Source organism: Mesoplodon mirus (genome assembly GCF_964341445.2).
Source record: "Mesoplodon mirus genome assembly, chromosome: 9".
In the NCBI taxonomy this organism is placed as follows: Eukaryota; Metazoa; Chordata; class Mammalia; order Artiodactyla; family Ziphiidae; genus Mesoplodon; species Mesoplodon mirus.
The window spans coordinates 17,631,557-17,649,748 of NC_138985.1; the positions used below are offsets into that span (position 1 = coordinate 17,631,557).

Sequence of the window (18,192 nt, forward strand, 5' to 3'; positions counted from 1 at the left end):
TTAAAATAAGTGGCTAACTTTAATCGTGAGAGTAAACTACAACGGAAAAGGGGCTAATTTTGAAGCTGGGCATATCTGGATTGGTTAACATAACACTGGAAAAAATACTCATTCTCAATACTCTAATATGTAAAATAATGGTTGATATCTTTCTCATGGGTTACTACAAGGACTAAATGAAGAAAGATATAAAATGACTACCCAGAGCCTGGTACATATATAAGACTAGATGTTAGTTCCCTTATACTTGCACCTTTTTAAAAAGATATGACTGACATGGTTAACTGGTGATATTATGATATTAAAATAAAGGGTATAGGAACTCTAAGAATCATTGACCTGCATTCTAAAAATTCAAACTTTGTGTGTATAAAATTATTCGATGTCCTTTTAGTTATTATTGTTCAATCAAGCTCCTATGCACCCAGCAAAAGACAAAACGTAGAGAATTTTAAAATAGTGATGAAATCCTTGTCTTCAAAAACCTTACTACTGATAACAAAGCTATGATGGAAACACAAAAAACTGCAAAAAGCCTGTAATGTAACACCCGAGATTATATAACATATATGCCAATTGCATAATTTCTTAAAATCTCTCCTTACTTCTCTTTCTATAAATACTACCCTAAGTTCAGGTCCTAGTCACCTAATGTTTAGATTACTGTGTAGATTAGCACTGTCAAACAGAAATATAATGGTTACCACATACGTAAATTTAAATTTTCTAGTAGTCACATTAGAAACAAAACAAAACTAGTGAAATTAATTTTAATAATATTTTATTTAGCCAATATATCTAAAACATCATTTCAACATGGAAGCAATACTAAAAAATTACTGAGATAGTTTACATTCCTTTTTTCATAATAAGACTTCAAATTCCAGTCTATATTTTACACTTACGGCACATTTCAATTCAAAGTAGCTCAACTTTAACTGTTCAAAAGCCACATGAGGACTTCCCTGGTGGCACAGTGGTTAAGAATCCACCTGCCAGTGCAGGAGACACGGGTTCGAGCCCTGGTCCGGGAAGATCCCACATGCCGCGGAGCAACTAAGCCCATGCGCCACAACTACTGAGCCTGCGCTCTAGAGCTGTCAAGCCACAACTACTGAGCCCATGTGCCACAACTACTGAAGCCCGCTCGCCTAGAGTCCATGCTCCGCAACAAGAGAAGCCACCACAATGAGAAGCCTGCGCACCGCAACAAAGAGCAGCCCCCGCTCGCTACAACTAGAGAAAGCCCGCGTGCAGCAACGAAGGCCCAACGCAGCCAAAAGTTAAATAAATTAATTAAATAATTTAAAAAAAGACATGAGTCTAGGGGCTACCATACTGAACGACTCTCCAAACTACTTAACTAGATAATTCTCAAAAAAGTTAAATCTACGTATTTAATAAACATTTTAAAACTTATTAATTTAAAAAACACAAATTCAAATAAGATATTTTCACCTATCAAACTGACAAAGTGCTTTCTTTAAAGCGATAACACTCAAAGCAGATGAGAGGACAGTTGATGGCTGAGCAAACCAAAACAGGGATTCGCTGACTTAACAAATACGCATTGCTGAGTATAAGAAAAAGTTAGGGATACAGAGATGAAACAGCTAGATAAAGTCCTCATATGTTCATATACAACTTATTCTAAAATTCTAAAATAGATTAAGCTGTTCTCACACTTCAGACTGGCTCACTACTCTTACTTTTTGGTGTTTTAAAGTCCTTGAAAACATGTCATAGTCTGTAATCCAGCCATAAAATGTCAGTACAAATAGCTGGAGCTCAGACACATATATAAGTTAATATTGCCTTAAGTAGCTACACATTTTTAAGTGAACTAGTTATATATCATTAATCACAACTGAAGAAAATAGTCATCTGAAATGTCTCCGCATTTCTTTTCCCTATTATCCCTATTAATCTTATTAACCTAAAAGTATTATTTCAATATTAAACTTTTAAAAGTTTATTAAAGTGTAATATACATACAGAAAAAAGCACGTAAGTATACAGCTCAATTTTCACAAAAATGAACAGCACCCAGAACCCATCTCAGGTATCCCCTTCCAGTCTTTATTATGCAGCACTGCTAAGGGTACCCATGATCCTGACTTCTAACCCCACTGATTAAAATAACTATAGAATTTTAATGACATATATAAAGAATATGATACACTATAAACCTACCACAGTCACAAAACAATTTTTTTCAGAATAAAATTAAACTAGTTTCTCAGGAAATAAAACTATAATATGACCCAATTTTTATAGACTTTATTTATAAATATACTTATTTATAGACATTATAGACTTTATTTTTTAGAGTAGTTTTAGGTTCCCAGCAAAATGGAACAGAAGACAGAGATTTCTCATATATACCTCCTGCCTCTACACATCACAATTTTTTAAAATTTATAATTAATATACACATTCAGAAAACAGACTGAAAGATAATAGTGCAAATCATTAAAAGCCATTACTTTTATTTTTTTAACATCTTTATTGGAGTATAACTGCTTTACAATGGTGTGTTAGTTTCTGCTTTATAACAAAGTGAATCAGCTATACATATACATACATCCCCATATCTCCTCCCTCTTGCATCTCCCTCCCACCCTCCCTAATCCACCGCTCTAGGTGGTCACAAAGCACAGAGCTGATCTCTCTGTGCTATGTGGCTGCTTCCCACTAGCTATCTGTTTTACATTTGGTAGTGTGTGTATGTCCATGCCACTCTCTCACTTTGTTCCAGCTTATCCTTCCCCCTCCCCGTGTCCATTCTCTACGTCTGCGTCTTTGTTCCTGTCCTGCCTCTAGGTTCTTCAGAACCTTTTTATTTTTTAGATTCCATATATATGTGTTAGCATACGGTATTTGTTTTTCTCTTTCTGACTTACTTCACTCTGTATGACAGTCTCTAGGTCCATCCACCTCACTACAAATAACTCAGTTTCATTTCTCTTTGTAAGCCATTACTTTTAAGTGGCAAAAAGTTTCTAAGTTTCTGCAATAGGAGCATATTAGTTTTGTAATACAGGAAAAGGGGTCTTGAAATATGCCTTTCAAGTATGGTATTAAATAGTTCAAGTAAAAATAAGCTGAAGGTGTGAAGTCATTATACAAAAAACACCTATGGAAACAAAAACAGTGGCATAGTCAAGGCTATAAGTGACTGACGACATAACTGCATTTACCTCCTACCCTATACTACACCCAAAACCTTCAAAGCAAAGGAAGCAAAAACAAATCAGTCTATATATACAGAGTAGAAAAGCATTTCTTTCTCTTTTTCTTTTTTTTAAACAAAGACTTTATATTTTTTGGCTGCATCGGGTCTTAGTTGTGGTACATGGGTTTCTCTCTAGTTGTGGCCTGAAGGGTTTTCTCTCTCTAGTTGTGGCACCGGAGCTCCAGAGCGCATGGGCTCTGTAGTTTGTGGCACGCAGGCTCTCTAGCTGAGGCCATAACAAGTCAGAACCCCACTGTCTATAAAACCTCAAGTCTGCTGCTACCACACTGTCATGCATTCATACTTACAAAAGCCACTTCGAGGTCTTTTCACAAGGAAAAGACTCCCTGGCATCAAGTTTACAGTTATACATTGTTCTTTAACAAGTGTCATTCTTAGTTTTTACTTCTTCTCATGACCATGAATTTGTAGTTTTATCCTTCATGATTTAATCTAAGGCTTGGAAAGAATTTCTAGCTCATCTTTCCATCACAATTCTTAGAATAAAAGTGAGAATTATTCCACCATAAAAACAACAAATTATCTGTTTTGAAAAGCCCAATTTGACATAAGGACACTTTTTATTTGACAATAAAAAGGGGGATAGGGGACAGACAGAACACAGATGCTAAGAGACCCATGATACGGTTTGAATTTAAAGATGCAAAAGGAATCTAAGAATGGAGGGAAAGAGAAGGAATAAATAAGTCATTATCAACTCACAACATACTTTAAATTATATATGTGGAAAAACACACATGGGCTAAAGACATACCTATACGGAGAAGTTAAGATATAAAAAAGAAAGCTGATGAAAATAATTTCAAACAAAATATAAATGGGATTTTCAAACATATGGTCAACTTATGATTTAGCAGTATATGCCACAAATGCATCAATGTAACACGTATTTCACTCACCCAATACATTTCTATTGAGCATTTACGTGTATGAGATAAAAATGAGTAATAGTGCTGCACTAAAGAATCTTAAAATCGACAAGGTACCAGTTGATTCTTACTATAAGTACCACTTTGGAAACCAGTTCTTAAAGAACAAAATAAATTTTTTCATCTGATTATAATAAAATTCACTTGTCTCCACAAGTATTAATGTCATTATAATAATGTAGGGATGAAAAAACACACACACACAAGTATTATATGAACTGCTCCAATAAGAAAGCAAAACATAAAAAGCTTTGTGAATACTTTTAAGAGACTGATCAAATAATACATCAACAAACCATTCATCTGGAATCTTCAGAATTAATTCACAGATTTCCAGATAACAGGAGATTGCCACCCATTTTTTAACAGTTCTAATTACTTTAAAAAATGTACTACAGGGCTTCCCTGGTGGCGCAGTGGTTGCGAGTCCGCCTGCCGATGCAGGGGACACGGGTTCGTGCCCCGGTCCGGGAGGATCCCACATGCTGCGGAGCAGCTGGGCCCGTGAGCCATGGCCGCTGAGCCTGCGCGTCCGGAGCCTGTGCTCCGCAGCGGGAGAGGCCACAGCGGTGAGAGGCCCGCGTACCACAAAAAAAAAAAAAATGTACTACATACATCCCTGCTTTCAAAAATATAATTTACTCTTTTCATTTTGACAAAAGTTTTAACTCTCACTGTCATACTCATATTGACTTCAAAAACAGAAGAAAAAATTAACTGTTCAAAACTAAATAGCAGCTGAGAATCATTTCACTTTTATTGACTCCGCTGTCTCTTACCACTCCAGGTAAAAGAGGTGATAGTTCTAACTTCTGGCAGTCACTGATAGGCTCATTCTCATTTGTTCTGTGCTAAGAAACTAGACCAGGTCCATTGTGCTGGAATACAGCAAGCAGGTTCTCTATCTCACACCATATTCTAGTTAGTTACAAACATATCTTTCTTCTTAGCATCATTCCTGACCCAACCAGTGTACATTCCTTGAGGGTAGAGAAGGCTCTCCCTCAGTAAATGCTTGCTCAATGCATGAAACAAGTCCTGTAATAAAGGGAGAAATTACTGTTATTTTCTACACTACATCATGACTTTCTCTCCGGTAAGGTGCTCTAGGTTGATCTTTGTTAATCCTTCCTTCTTTTCCATGGCAAGGAAGGGAATTCTTAGTCCTGAAAGCCTTTCAGTAGTAGTTCTTCAAATGTATATCCCTTTTCTAACTGACCTGGTCATTTCTGACACACAGTTCTAAGATTTAATAAAGCTATTCCTCCAGTAACAGTAGGGATCCAAAATTTTTCCGGGTAAGTCTCAATAAAGACAAATAATTTTCCCCAAAAGACAGTGGGCTGATTTCTTTTTTATGCAGAGTTCTTTTTATATAAAGAACTTTCACAATTTACCACCAAAAAAAAGAAAAATTAAAAATAGAAAAATAAAATTTTAAAAAGAAAATTAAAAAATAGTAAATAGGAAAAGATACAAAGGACACAAAACAAGCAAATTTCAAAGAATGCTAATGTCAAACATGAAAAAAATCTCAATTAAAATAACATGAAATCATTTCTTCACCTATCAAATTGACCATTTTTATTGAGATATCACTGACAAACAGCACTGAATAAGTTTAACGTGTATACAGCATAATGATCTGACTTACATATAGGACGAACTGATTACCACAGTAAGTTTAGTGAATATCCATCATCTTACATGGACACAAAATTTTTAAAAGACCATTTTTCTTAAAAATAACAGTAACCGGGCTTCCCTGGTGGCGCAGTGGTTGCGAGTCCGCCTGCCGATGCAGGGGACACGGGTTCGTGCCCCGGTCCGGGAAGATCCCACATGCCACGGAGCGGCTAGGCCCATGAGCCATGGCCACTGAGCCTGCGTGTCCGGAGCCTATGCTCCGCAATGGGAGAGGCCACAACAGCGAGAGGACCACGTACCGCAGAAAAAAAAAAAAAAACAGTAACCAGTGCTGCTTGGCAAAGGTGAAGCGAAATAGGCACTTCTACACAGTGATGAGCATAAACTGATAGTCTTTACTGGAGAGCAATTTAACAGTATGTTGGAAAAATATTAAAACTCATCATTCCTTTGATCCCACAATTCCACAACTAAGATTAATAAAAAGAAAACCAAGCCTGCACAACAATACACATACAACGGTCTTCATCCCACATTATTTTTAACAGTGAAAAACTGTAAATAACAAATGTTTAATAATGAAGATTGGTTCGATAAATTTGGTTATATTCAGAAATGGAAAATTATGAAGCCATTAAAAATCATGTTTAAATAACAGTTAACGTCATGGGGGAAATGTTCATGATATGTTAGATGAAAACTGCAAGTTGATATATGTAAATGTAAATCTATAAAAGGATCCCACATTTGACATATATATGTATACTTTGTGTATATATATAGACACACACACACACATTTATGTGTATACATCTGTATATGTATATGTATGTATACACACACACATACGCACATACAGGAATCTTAAAACAACGGAAATTGTTTAAAAGTTTATGTAAGAAACAGTTGGACTTCCCAGTTCTCCCACCCTCACCCCAAACATTCAAGTGATCATTTCAATCTCACCCTTTAAGACAAACACTGAAACTTTCATTTTCTGGAGGAACTGAACAGGCCTTAAGGCTCAGGTACCCTAGGCAAGGCAAAGACAAGCTGATTGTACTTCCCTAAAATACTCAAGCTGAACTGAATCAGGAAATTTAAAGAACAAGAACTTTTAAAAATTAAAAATACAATAGCAAAACTGAAAGGCTTAATTAAAAGGTTGGAAGAGATAAAGTTTAGATAATCTTCCAAAAAGCAGAGCAACAAGACAAAGAAGTGAAAAATAGCAAAAAATAAGGCAACACAAAGGATCTATTCAGGAGATCTAATATCAAATTAACTGAAATTTCAGAAAAAGAAAACTGCATAGGAAGAAAAATATAAACAAACAAACAAATAAATAAATAATTCCCATAAAAGATCAGTCTCCAGAATGAAGATTCTTCAAGGGATGAGTACAAACAATGGACTTCACCATTGTAGCCCCTCTGGCCCCAAACACACCAGGCACACCCTCATGAAATTTCAGTACACTGGGGATAAAGAAAAGATCTTAAAAGCCTCCAGAAGAAGGGGAAAAAAAAAAAAAAAAGATCGCATATAAAAGATCAGGTAACAGTGTGGAACTGGACTCCGTCAATGCAACAGTAGACGCTAGAAAGTAATACAGCGGTGACTTCAAAATTCGTAATGAAAATACTTTTTAACCTAGAATTCTAAAATCTGCCAAACTATCAAGCATGATGGAAGACATTTTCAGACAAGCTAAAGTTCAAAATTTTTTACCACACATGCATCCTTTCGGAGGAAGTTACATGAGGGCATGCTAAGTAAAGGAGTAAACACAGAAGCAAGAAGACATGAGACCCAGGAAACACAGGACCCAGAGCACAGGAGAGCAACACAAGAAAATATCAGTATGAAAGCTGTGCAGCTGGCTTAAAGGGTAACAGTTCAGGTCGAAACACAGGAATGGAGAACTGCAGAAACAAGGCCCCCCAGGAATAAAGGGGAATGGCCAGATTACCTCTTATCACACAACAGAGAATAAGACAGAAAATGAAGTAATAAGTATATATGTAAATGAAAAAGAGAGGCAATTTTTAGCTACATGAAAACCAAGAAAGCCATAGAGAAAAGGATCTCTGATCTGCACTGAACAGTATTTACAAAGTCACAATAAGCCCTGATTATTGCTTCAACCAAGGTTTATGAAATTATTAGAGATAGGAAAGAAGCTAAATTATAAAAGTGCTAAATTCTTATTTATCTTAACAAGAATGCAATATATGTCTAAAACTGATGGATTCAAAAATAAAAGGCAGTATGAGCATTTTATTTAGAAATTTGGAATTAAAAGGAGATGAGAATTAAGAATTATAGCCAGGGGAGGGATGGATAGGGAGTTTGGATTAGCAGATGCAAATTATTATAAACAGAATGGATAAACAACAAGGTCCTACTGTATAGCACAGGGAACTATATTCAATAGCCTGCAATAAGCCATAATGGAAAAGAATATGAAAAAGAATATATATGTGTATATATATATATTTATGTATACCTGAATCACTTTGCTGTACAATGGAAATTAACACAACGTTGTAAATCAACTATACTTCAATAAAATAAATTTTTTAAAAAAGAGTTACAGGGCTTCCCTGGTGGTGCACTGGTTAAGAATCCTCCTGCCAGTGCCGGAGACACTGGTTCGAGCCCTGGTACGGGAAGATCCCACATGCCGTGGAGCAACTAAGCCCATGCACCACAACTACTGAGCCTGTGCTCTAGAGCCCACAAGTCAAAACTACTGAGCCCACGTGCCACAACTACTGAAGCCCATGCGCCTAGAGGCCATGCTCCGCAATAAGAGAAGCCATGGCAATGAGAAGCCTGTGCACCACAAAGAAGAGCAGCCACCGCTCGCCGCAACCAGAGAAGGCCCACGCACAGCAACAAAGACCCAGTGCAGCCAAAAATAAATAAATAAATATATTTAAAAAAAGAAAAAGAGTTACAGCTGGACAGGGGGCTAGAAACAGGAATGGAGAGTGTTATGGCCATTTTTCACTATAAACCTTTCAGTATTATTTGATTTTTTAATTAAATTTTATTTTTAAAATTTACAAAGCCATGGTCTTCCTCCCAAATACCCATAACCCCAGTCTAATCATGAGAAAAACATTAAGACAAATCCCAATTGAGGGACATTTTACAAAATACCTGACTAGTATTCCTCCAACTGTCAAGGTCATCTAAAGCACGAAAAGTCTAAGAAACTACCATAGCCAAGAAGAGCCTAAACAGACATGATGACTAAATATAATGTGGTATCCTCATGCACCCCAATGTTCACTGCAGCGCTGTTTACAATAGCCAAGTCATAGAAGCAAACTAAATGTCCATCAATAGATGAATGGATAAAGAAGATGTGGTACATATATACTATGGAATATTACTCAGCCATTAAAAAGAATGAATTAATGCCATTTGCAGCAACATGGGTGGACCTGGAGATTATCATGCTAAGTGAAGTAGTCAGACAGAGAAAGACAAATATCATATGACACTGCTTATATGCGGAATCTAAAAACATGATATAAATGAACTTATTTACAAAACAGAAACAGACTCATAGACTTAGAGAAGGAACTTACAGTTACCAGCAAGGGAGGGTGGGTGAAGGGGAAAGACTGGGAATTTGACATTGACACGTACACACTGCTATATTTATTATTTTTTTTTAATTTATTTTTCTCTTGCTGTATTACATGTATTTTTTTTTTGCCTTATAACAAATTTAATCAGTTATACATATACATATGTTTCCATATCCCCTCCCTTTTGCGTCTCCCTCCCACCCTCCCTATCCCACCCCTCCAGCACACTGCTATATTTAAAATAAATAACCAACAAGGACCTACTGTATAGCACAGGGAACTCTGCTCAGTACTCTGTAATAGCCTAAATGGGAAAAGAATTTGAAAAAGAATAGATACATGTGTATGTATAACTGAAAAAAATTAAATTAAATTAAAAAATAAAACATCTCTACAGAGCAAAAATTAATTAATTAATTAATTTAAAATGTGGTAGCCTCAATAGGATCCTAGAACGGAAAAGGGAAATTAGGTAAAAACTAAGGAAATGTGAATAAAATATGGACTTTAGTTAATGATAATATATCAATACTGGTTCATTAAGTGTGACAAATATACTAGACAAGTTTAAGATTTTTAATAATAGGAGAAAGTGAGTATAGCATATATGGGAACTCTGTACAAAGTTCCCAACTTTTCTGTAAATCTAAAACTATTCTAAAATTAAAAGCTTACTGAAATCTATACTTTATATAAATTTATAAAGGCAAAACTTAGTTAATTAAAAGAAAAACATACACACAGACACATACTGGTTGTGTACATGGGTACATAAATTTAACACTATGTAATGGACAGAGCTCTAAGACACACTGCTAAGTTAAAAAGTACAAGTTACAGAAAAATGCATATAGGATATTTAGGTTTTAAAAAATAAACTGAATATTCTTTTCTGTGAGTGTATATCTGTAAGCATGTATGTATGTAAATGCACAGCAAAAGGTCTGGAAGGACAGACACAAACACCTAAGGAACAAAGGGAGCTCTTGGTTTTTATTTCATGTACTTTTAAATTATTTAAAATTTCTGCAACAGAAAGGGATACATATTTAAGTATCACATGTGTAAATAAGTTGTTAGCCTAAATCTTCTCCCTGAAAGAATTGATAATTATTTTCAGACAAATATTTTTTAAGAAAGAATTAGAATCATTTAAGCCATATTAGAAGGAAAGAGATGAGTAAAAAATACTTCAAAATAAAACAGAGCTAATATACTAGAAACTAACAAACACACACAAATAATCTTACTTTTTCCCAAGTCCTCCCTTCAGTTACAACTATTCAAATGCATTTCTGCCTCACTTTACACACATTATCTCAAGGTTATGTTATAATTAAAAAAGAGAAGAACAAAAGAAAAAAAGAAAATATAACACAATTATATATGTATTCTGAATATGTATACATATATACATATGTTAGATTTAATAGTTTTTAAGAGAAAGATAGAAATCCCATACAATATTAAGACTCATTAAACCACAGATTTTTTTATAAAGAAGGATATTCATACAGGCTCATTAGGTTTCTTTTAATATTTTTATTTATTTATTTATTTATTTGGCTGCGCCGGGTATTTAGTTGCAGCACACAGGCTCTTCGTTGCCTCGTGAGGGATCTTCCTTGTGTTATGTGGGATCTTCAGCTGTGGTATGTGGGATCTTTACTTGCATGTGAACTCTTAGTTGTGGCATGAGGGATCTAGTTCCTGACCAGGGATTGAACCCGCGCCCCCTGCGTTGGGAGCACAGAGTCTTAGCCACTGGACCACCAGGGAAGTCCCCAGATTTTTTTTTTTTTTTTAAATAGAAGTGTCATAAAAAATCCACACTGGCAGTTCCTAAGAAATGTTGGTAGAATTTCATGCTAAAGCTTTCAGCTGCAATACATTCGTGTATCAGAAGCCTCAAATAGGCTTCATGTGATCACAGTTTTACTTGCTTTGTTATATGTGCCATAATTCACGCTGCAATAATGAAGTCCATGAAACTGATGGGTCCAGCAACAACACGGATATCCTCCTCTATTATCCTTCCCCACACGGGAATAAGTATAACTGGAAATAGATCTGAGAACAAGCAGGAAGCAGAAGAATACGAGAAATGATACAGAATTTAAGTGGGGATGCAGAATGGAAAGTAAATTACAAAAATAAGGACATCAACGGAAAGAAGATGAAGGATACAATAAAAAGAGAAAGGACTGCACATACAGTGGATGGGGAAGGAAGACACTTACCACACCTCCTCCCCCAACAAAGCTCATCAAGACCACCAAGTCCAGTGTTTTCTCAGCCCTTTTTCCTCAGTCCTTACTGCAACAGACATTACTGACCTCCAACTCAAAATTCTCCCTAAGCTGCAGTGAAACTGCACTATCCTACATGACTACTCAATGACTCACAATTTATCATCCCAAACCTGCACATTCCCCTAGGGTATACCCTAGGCATGCTTCCTCTCTTCTGTTTCCTCTAAGAATGCAATCCTATGATTTAAACTATAACTTTAGGCAAATGAATCCCCAAACTAATCTCTCAACCCAACCCTTCTACCAAGTTCCACGCCTTCATCTCCATAAGAAATATTTAACACCAAAATCATCATCTTTATCATATAACTAAAGTTCAAGCTCTCCTTTTAATTCTCTCTTTATGTTAATGTCACAACATCCTAACATTCAAATTCAAAAAATTCTCAAAAACCTTTATAATACTTCCTTCTTCCACTTCCCCGTAACATTAAGTCACCTGCTCAGTTCAGTCTATTTTTCCATTAAAATATGTCTATCTTCCTTTTGCTTTCCATAGCTACCACCACCATTTCAAAAGGTAATGACCTTTTGAAAAAAAGTGATCTTCCTACCTAGAGTTTCTCTCCTCCCCACCAGTCCACTAAGCATAGAGTGAGCAAATATTCCTTGAAAGTATAGTTTATTATGGCACTCTCTTCTGCTTTAAACAAACAAACCCTACCCAAAAAAAGAAAATTCCCATAGTATGCCATTCAAGAATCTTAGTCAAGACTCACCTTATCTTTTAATAATTTCTTCTACTACTCATCCACATGTATACATACTCAAAATTCCAGAATGTTTGATTCATTATTATTCAAATGTCTTACTCCAGTATTTTTGCTAATACCATTGAGCTGGAATGTCTTGCCCATCCCAACTCTGCCTACCAAAATCCTACACATCCTAAAAGATCTAGGTAAAATTCAGTTTCTTTCATTAAGCACTTACGATTTGAATTCTGATTGTGTAGCTGCTCCATCTGCCCTACTGGATTATAAACTCTTTTGTAGTTATCATATCTTACTCATCTTTGTTATCTTCTACAGAACCTAGAAGAGTGTGTTGCATATAAATGATGTTCAATATGAATGCAGTTTCCAGGGGGAAAAGAAGAAAATAGTTCAAGTAAATAGAAACAAATTGCTAGTGATAAGCATCTAAAGTGCCAGCAGTCACAGAAGACAAAAAAAAAGGTCAATATGCAGAAAAAAGAAACAAGATGAGTAACAATACAGAGCCTTGCTTACACTGCAGCTAATTATCTCTCCAATTAAATTATAAATACTCTAAAAGCAAGAAATATAAATAGGGCTCCCCTGGTGGCCCAGTGGTTGGGAGTCTGCCTGCCACTGCAGGGGACACGGGTTCAAGCCCTGGTCCGGGAAGATCCCACATGCCGCAGAGCAACTAAGCCCGCGAGCCACAACTACTGAAGCCAGCACATCTAGAGCCCGTGCTTGCAACAAGAGAAGCCACCACAATGAGAAGCCCCCACTCGACGCAACTAAAGAAAGCCCGTGTGCAGCAACGAAGACCCAACGCAGCCATAAATTAATTAATTAATTAATTTAAAAAATGCTCCTTTCAAAAAAAAAAAGAAATATAAATAGCTTTCCTCCTTGCATTCCCCCCACAGTGCCAAGTGTGCAGCAGGCAGTAAATGCTTGTTGAATCCACATAGAAAGAAAGAAGTACAGGGCAAATTAGAGAAATCATGATGTAATATAAGAAAGTACATAAATTGTTTTATAAAACTCTAGAAATAAGCAGGGTATAGTGGAGATACAACAAGAGAAGAATAAGATAGTGTTGGAGTGGGGCAGTTGTCAGAAAAGTTTCCACAGAACTTGTTTTTTCATAGGAACAACTTAGAAATCTCACCTACTATCCTCATTTTACAGAGGAAAAAGTTGGGTCTCAGTGCACTTAAAATATTTTCCCAGGAACGGACGCTAAATGGCAGAACCAAGACAACTCCTAATCAGGTCCCCTTGTTTCTGGTTAAAAACTCTTATACCACACATTAGGAAAGAAAACCAGTAACTATGAAGAGAATTACTTACCACGAATGTTTTTTGATATTTAAAAATAAGAGACAGTTTCTAACTTATCACCTGCACATATAAAAGTACTACTTCTGGCTCTTCTGCATCTAGTCTTGCCCAGTAAGCAGAGCTGTATGATAGGGGAAGAAATAATGTATAAACAGGCTACAGAAACTTGGAAGGAAAGGAAGAAAACTTTTCCTTCCTATGTAAGGGATGGCTGAGATCTGACAGGCAGATGGTATTTAAAACACCTGACTCCTCCTCCTCTAGAGTTGTTTACCCATCCACACGGAGGGAAACTGCTGAAATCAGGGTGAATTGTCCTTATGGACATAACTGTAAAAACTGATACACTAAGAACCCCGAGATTTGAAAAACTTATGCAGACCTAGTCGACTAAGAACACAAGGACTTGTGAACTGCTGAAATGAGGGAGTGTTGTGGAGCTTCTGCTGCTTGTGCTTATATAATCAGGGGCAATGACCTCTGAAGACTCCTTTTCTAGTATTCCTTAATTCTATGTTTCTTTTTTTTTTATAACGGGGAAATAGTACAATGACTCATACAGTAACAACATTCTATGTTTTGTACAGCAGTGCAAAAAATGGTTCTGCCTCAAGATATGAAGAGGAAGTTCAAACTGTACAATTCTTATGCCTCCTACTACTCAGGAATAGGCCAAAAAAAGAAAGAAAAAAAAAAGGGAATAGGCAGGTTGCTTTGGCTAATACATTAGAGGCCAAAAGAAAAGAAAAGAAAAAAAAAAGGAACAGAATGTTGAAAATGGGACAGTTTAAGACAGCTGGAGATGAAGAAACTTTAAATGGATTGTAATTCAGTAGTCTCCCCTTACCCTGGGAGGATATATTCTAAAACCGGTTGGATGCCTGAAATCACAAATAGTACCGAACCCTATGTATACTATGTTTTTCCTATACAGAGTAACATACGATCAAGTTTAATTTATAAATTAGGCACAGCAAGAGAATATTCAAATTGCCAGCATCACTACTCTTATGCTTTGGGGCCATGATTAGGGAAAATAAGGGTACATGAATATGACAGTAGATCTGATAACTGAGGTGGCTGCTAAGTGACTAACAGGTGGGTAGCGCATGCAGTGTGTGGATGTGCTGGGCGAAGGCATGATTCACTACCTAGGAGGGATGGCGCAGGACGGTGCAAGATTTCATCATGCTACTCAGAACAGCACGCAATTTACAATTTATGAATTGTTTATTTCTGGAATTTTCCATTTAATATTTTCAGACGGTGGCTGACCCCAAGTACCTGAAAGCACAGAAACTGAAACCTCGGACAGGTGGTCTCCTGTACGGTGGAAATAACTCAGGCTTTGCAGTTAGACATACTAAGTTCAAATTTCAGCTCTACCACCAACTGACCAACTGACCCAAACGAGCTACTGAATTGTGTTGTGCCTTAGCATTCTCATCTGTCAAAGACAACAGCATTGATCTTTTAGATTATCTTTAGAAGAATTACAGGCAACATATGCATTATTTCCAACACATGCCCGGTGTATTAAGGCACCTGATAAATGTAGCCATTATTATTAAAAACAAATAGTAGAATTTTATAAGCAAAGCCTCTAGTAACACGCATAGAGTGACAGAATAGTATAGCAACAGTAGTCCCAAGAACACCAAAAAAGTAACAGGAAAACAAAAATACTTATATACCCACGTGAAAGCCAAGCCAGGCATAACGTGGAAGAGTGGTTTGGGCTCCCTCTCCTGCCATAGCAAAAGATTTCACGTCAGGTTTTCTTCATTGACCTAGCAGGAAAAGTTTGCCTCTAAAGCAGAAGTGTAAGTACTTCTTCTTTTTTCAATATATTGTAAAACAAAGATATTAAGTAGTGAGATATTATCATTGGTATCTAGGTTACAGAATTAAACCACTCTAGTCACTGAATCTTACACTATAGTTGTTATATAAAATGTGACACATATTGGGCTTCTCTGGTGGCGCAGTGGTTAAGAATCCGCCTGCCAATGCAGGGGACACGGGTTCGAGCCCTGGTCTGGGAATATCCCACATGCCGCAGAGCAATTGAGCCCGTGTGCCACAACTACTGAGCCTGCGCTCTAGAGCCCGCAAGACACAACTACTGCAGCCCACGTGCCGGAACTACTGAAGCCCACGTGCCTAGAGCCTGTGCTCCACAACAAGAGAAGCCACCACAATGAGAAGCCCAAGCACCACAACGAAGAGTAGCTCCCGCTCACCACAACTAGAGAAAGCCTGCATGCAGCAACGAAGACCCAACACAGCCAAAAATAATAAATAAATTTAAAAAATAAATTTATTTTTTTAACAAGAAATGCATTATAAAAGACCCTTCACTATCCAGCCCCAATTTCCCTTTAAAAAAAAAAAAAGTGACACATAAAACCTGGGACATTCTAGACCTCAAGTCGACATTATGCAATTATTTAGTTAAAATTATACTCTATAATGCAAACAGTAAATCATATAGTTCTTTCCGGTTAATGTAATAACATAAGTGGGAACAAATGCTCTTTTTATACACTCCTAATTATATTTTTTCATACAAACAATTAAGGTTCTAAATTTTTAAAAGTTATGTATTTAGCTAATACCACTAAATAACTCTCCTATAGGTGCTTTATCTATTTCAGTTCAGTGTAGAATATGCTCTTAATAAAATTTTACAAAACAAATATACCTATTAAGGCCCTAATAAGTATACAGGGAGGAACTGTTTCAAGCTTCCAAAGCTAGGTTAGAAGAAGCCTTGCTATTTCCACCCAGGTCTCTTGGTCTCCTTCTGCCATGTAAGAAATCCTACTATCCTGATGAGGAGATCATGTAAAAAGGCACTGAGATGACAGAAGAGAGAGGGGACCAGCTCAGCATCTCATCATCCCTGACAGGCAACAGGCACATGAGTAAAGTCATCATGGACTCACCAGACAAGACTAGCCACCAAATGACCACCACTGAGTAAGCCCACTCAGCCCCGAATGAAGCAAAATTACCTAGCCAATTCTGCTGAATTCCTGACCCAGAACATCATTAGATACAATAAAATGGTGGTTGTTTTAAGCCTCCAAGTTTTAGGTTAGTTTGTGACACAGCAATACCTAATGCAGCCTTCACAAAATCTTCTTATGCTCAAAGAAGTTGGGCTAAGTTATGTATGTACAAGACACGCAATGACTTCAGAGAAATGTTAAAACAGAGTATCTTATAAAAACAACTGATATTTTAAAATCTAAGATGAAGGGCTAGAATAAAAATGTTTAGCAATATATAATGTCAAAGCTATAAAGAGAATCAAACATCTATAAATTACTTCCTGCCTCAGTATCTGTGACACTGCATAGCTCAGTTTTCCTATAGAGTTCCCATGAATGTTACACTTCATATAATGCTCTACCTAGAACTTCTTTAACTCTTTATTGAAATCCTACCACACTGTCTTTCAAAGTTTCTCTCAAAACACCCTCTCCTTCCTCCTGCATCCCTTCTCCCTTTCTTAACATCCACCTGCACCCACTCCCACTAGCTACCACCGCTACTTTCCATTTGCCTTGTGGTATTTAACTTACTGTACTAAATATTATAACTACTTTTTCTAGTACCCTGCTAGATTGTTTAAGTTACCTGAAGGCATGGACTGCAAATTACTGATTTAGTCATTTTTGTTAACACCTACCACAGCACCTAAGTACTAAAAAGGTTTAAGTTGAATAATTATACACTCTGCTACTAGATATCTCAGATTTTAAAGACAAACACAATGCTTGATGTACCACAAACAAATCACTTCCTGAACATTACAAAGTAATCTTACTGTAATTCAATCTGTTCCTGATTATAATTGATAACCTTTCACTGTTATAAAATTATATACCCAATTATCAAGTACGTGTAGAAAAACCAAAAACTTTCTTATATACCAGTAATAATCTGGAAAAAAACTCCCCAAAATAAAACAAAATACAAGAAAACTCATAATATGTATTAAATATCAATAAATTTTACAGAGATATAAAAGAATAGGTAAAGATATACATGTAGCTTTTAAGTACAAAGATAATTCTGTAACAATTACAGTTGGCCCCTAATTCAATCAATATATTTAATAAAAATCTCTATGGGATGGGGGGAGAGGGGGTACTTTACCAAATAACTCTTAATTAAAAAGGAAAAATAAGAGTAAAGGAACCTTGATCCAAAACTCACATACAAAAATTTTCCGAATGCATCACAGACCTAAATGTAAAACCTAAAGCTATAGAGTATCTAAAAGAAAACATAAGAGAAAATCTGTATGACCTTGGGTTAGGCAAAGCTCTCTTAATTCAGACACAAAAAGCACAAACCATAAAAGAAATAAACTATAAAGTGGACCTAATCAAA

General features: G+C 36.3%; 1 protein-coding gene across 1 annotated transcript in view; it reads right to left on the reverse strand.

Annotated features, from left to right (window-relative positions):
* RSBN1L (round spermatid basic protein 1 like) overlaps positions 1-18,192 on the reverse strand; it is a 66,502-nt gene that overhangs the window by 34,945 nt on the left and 13,365 nt on the right. The window lies entirely within an intron of this gene.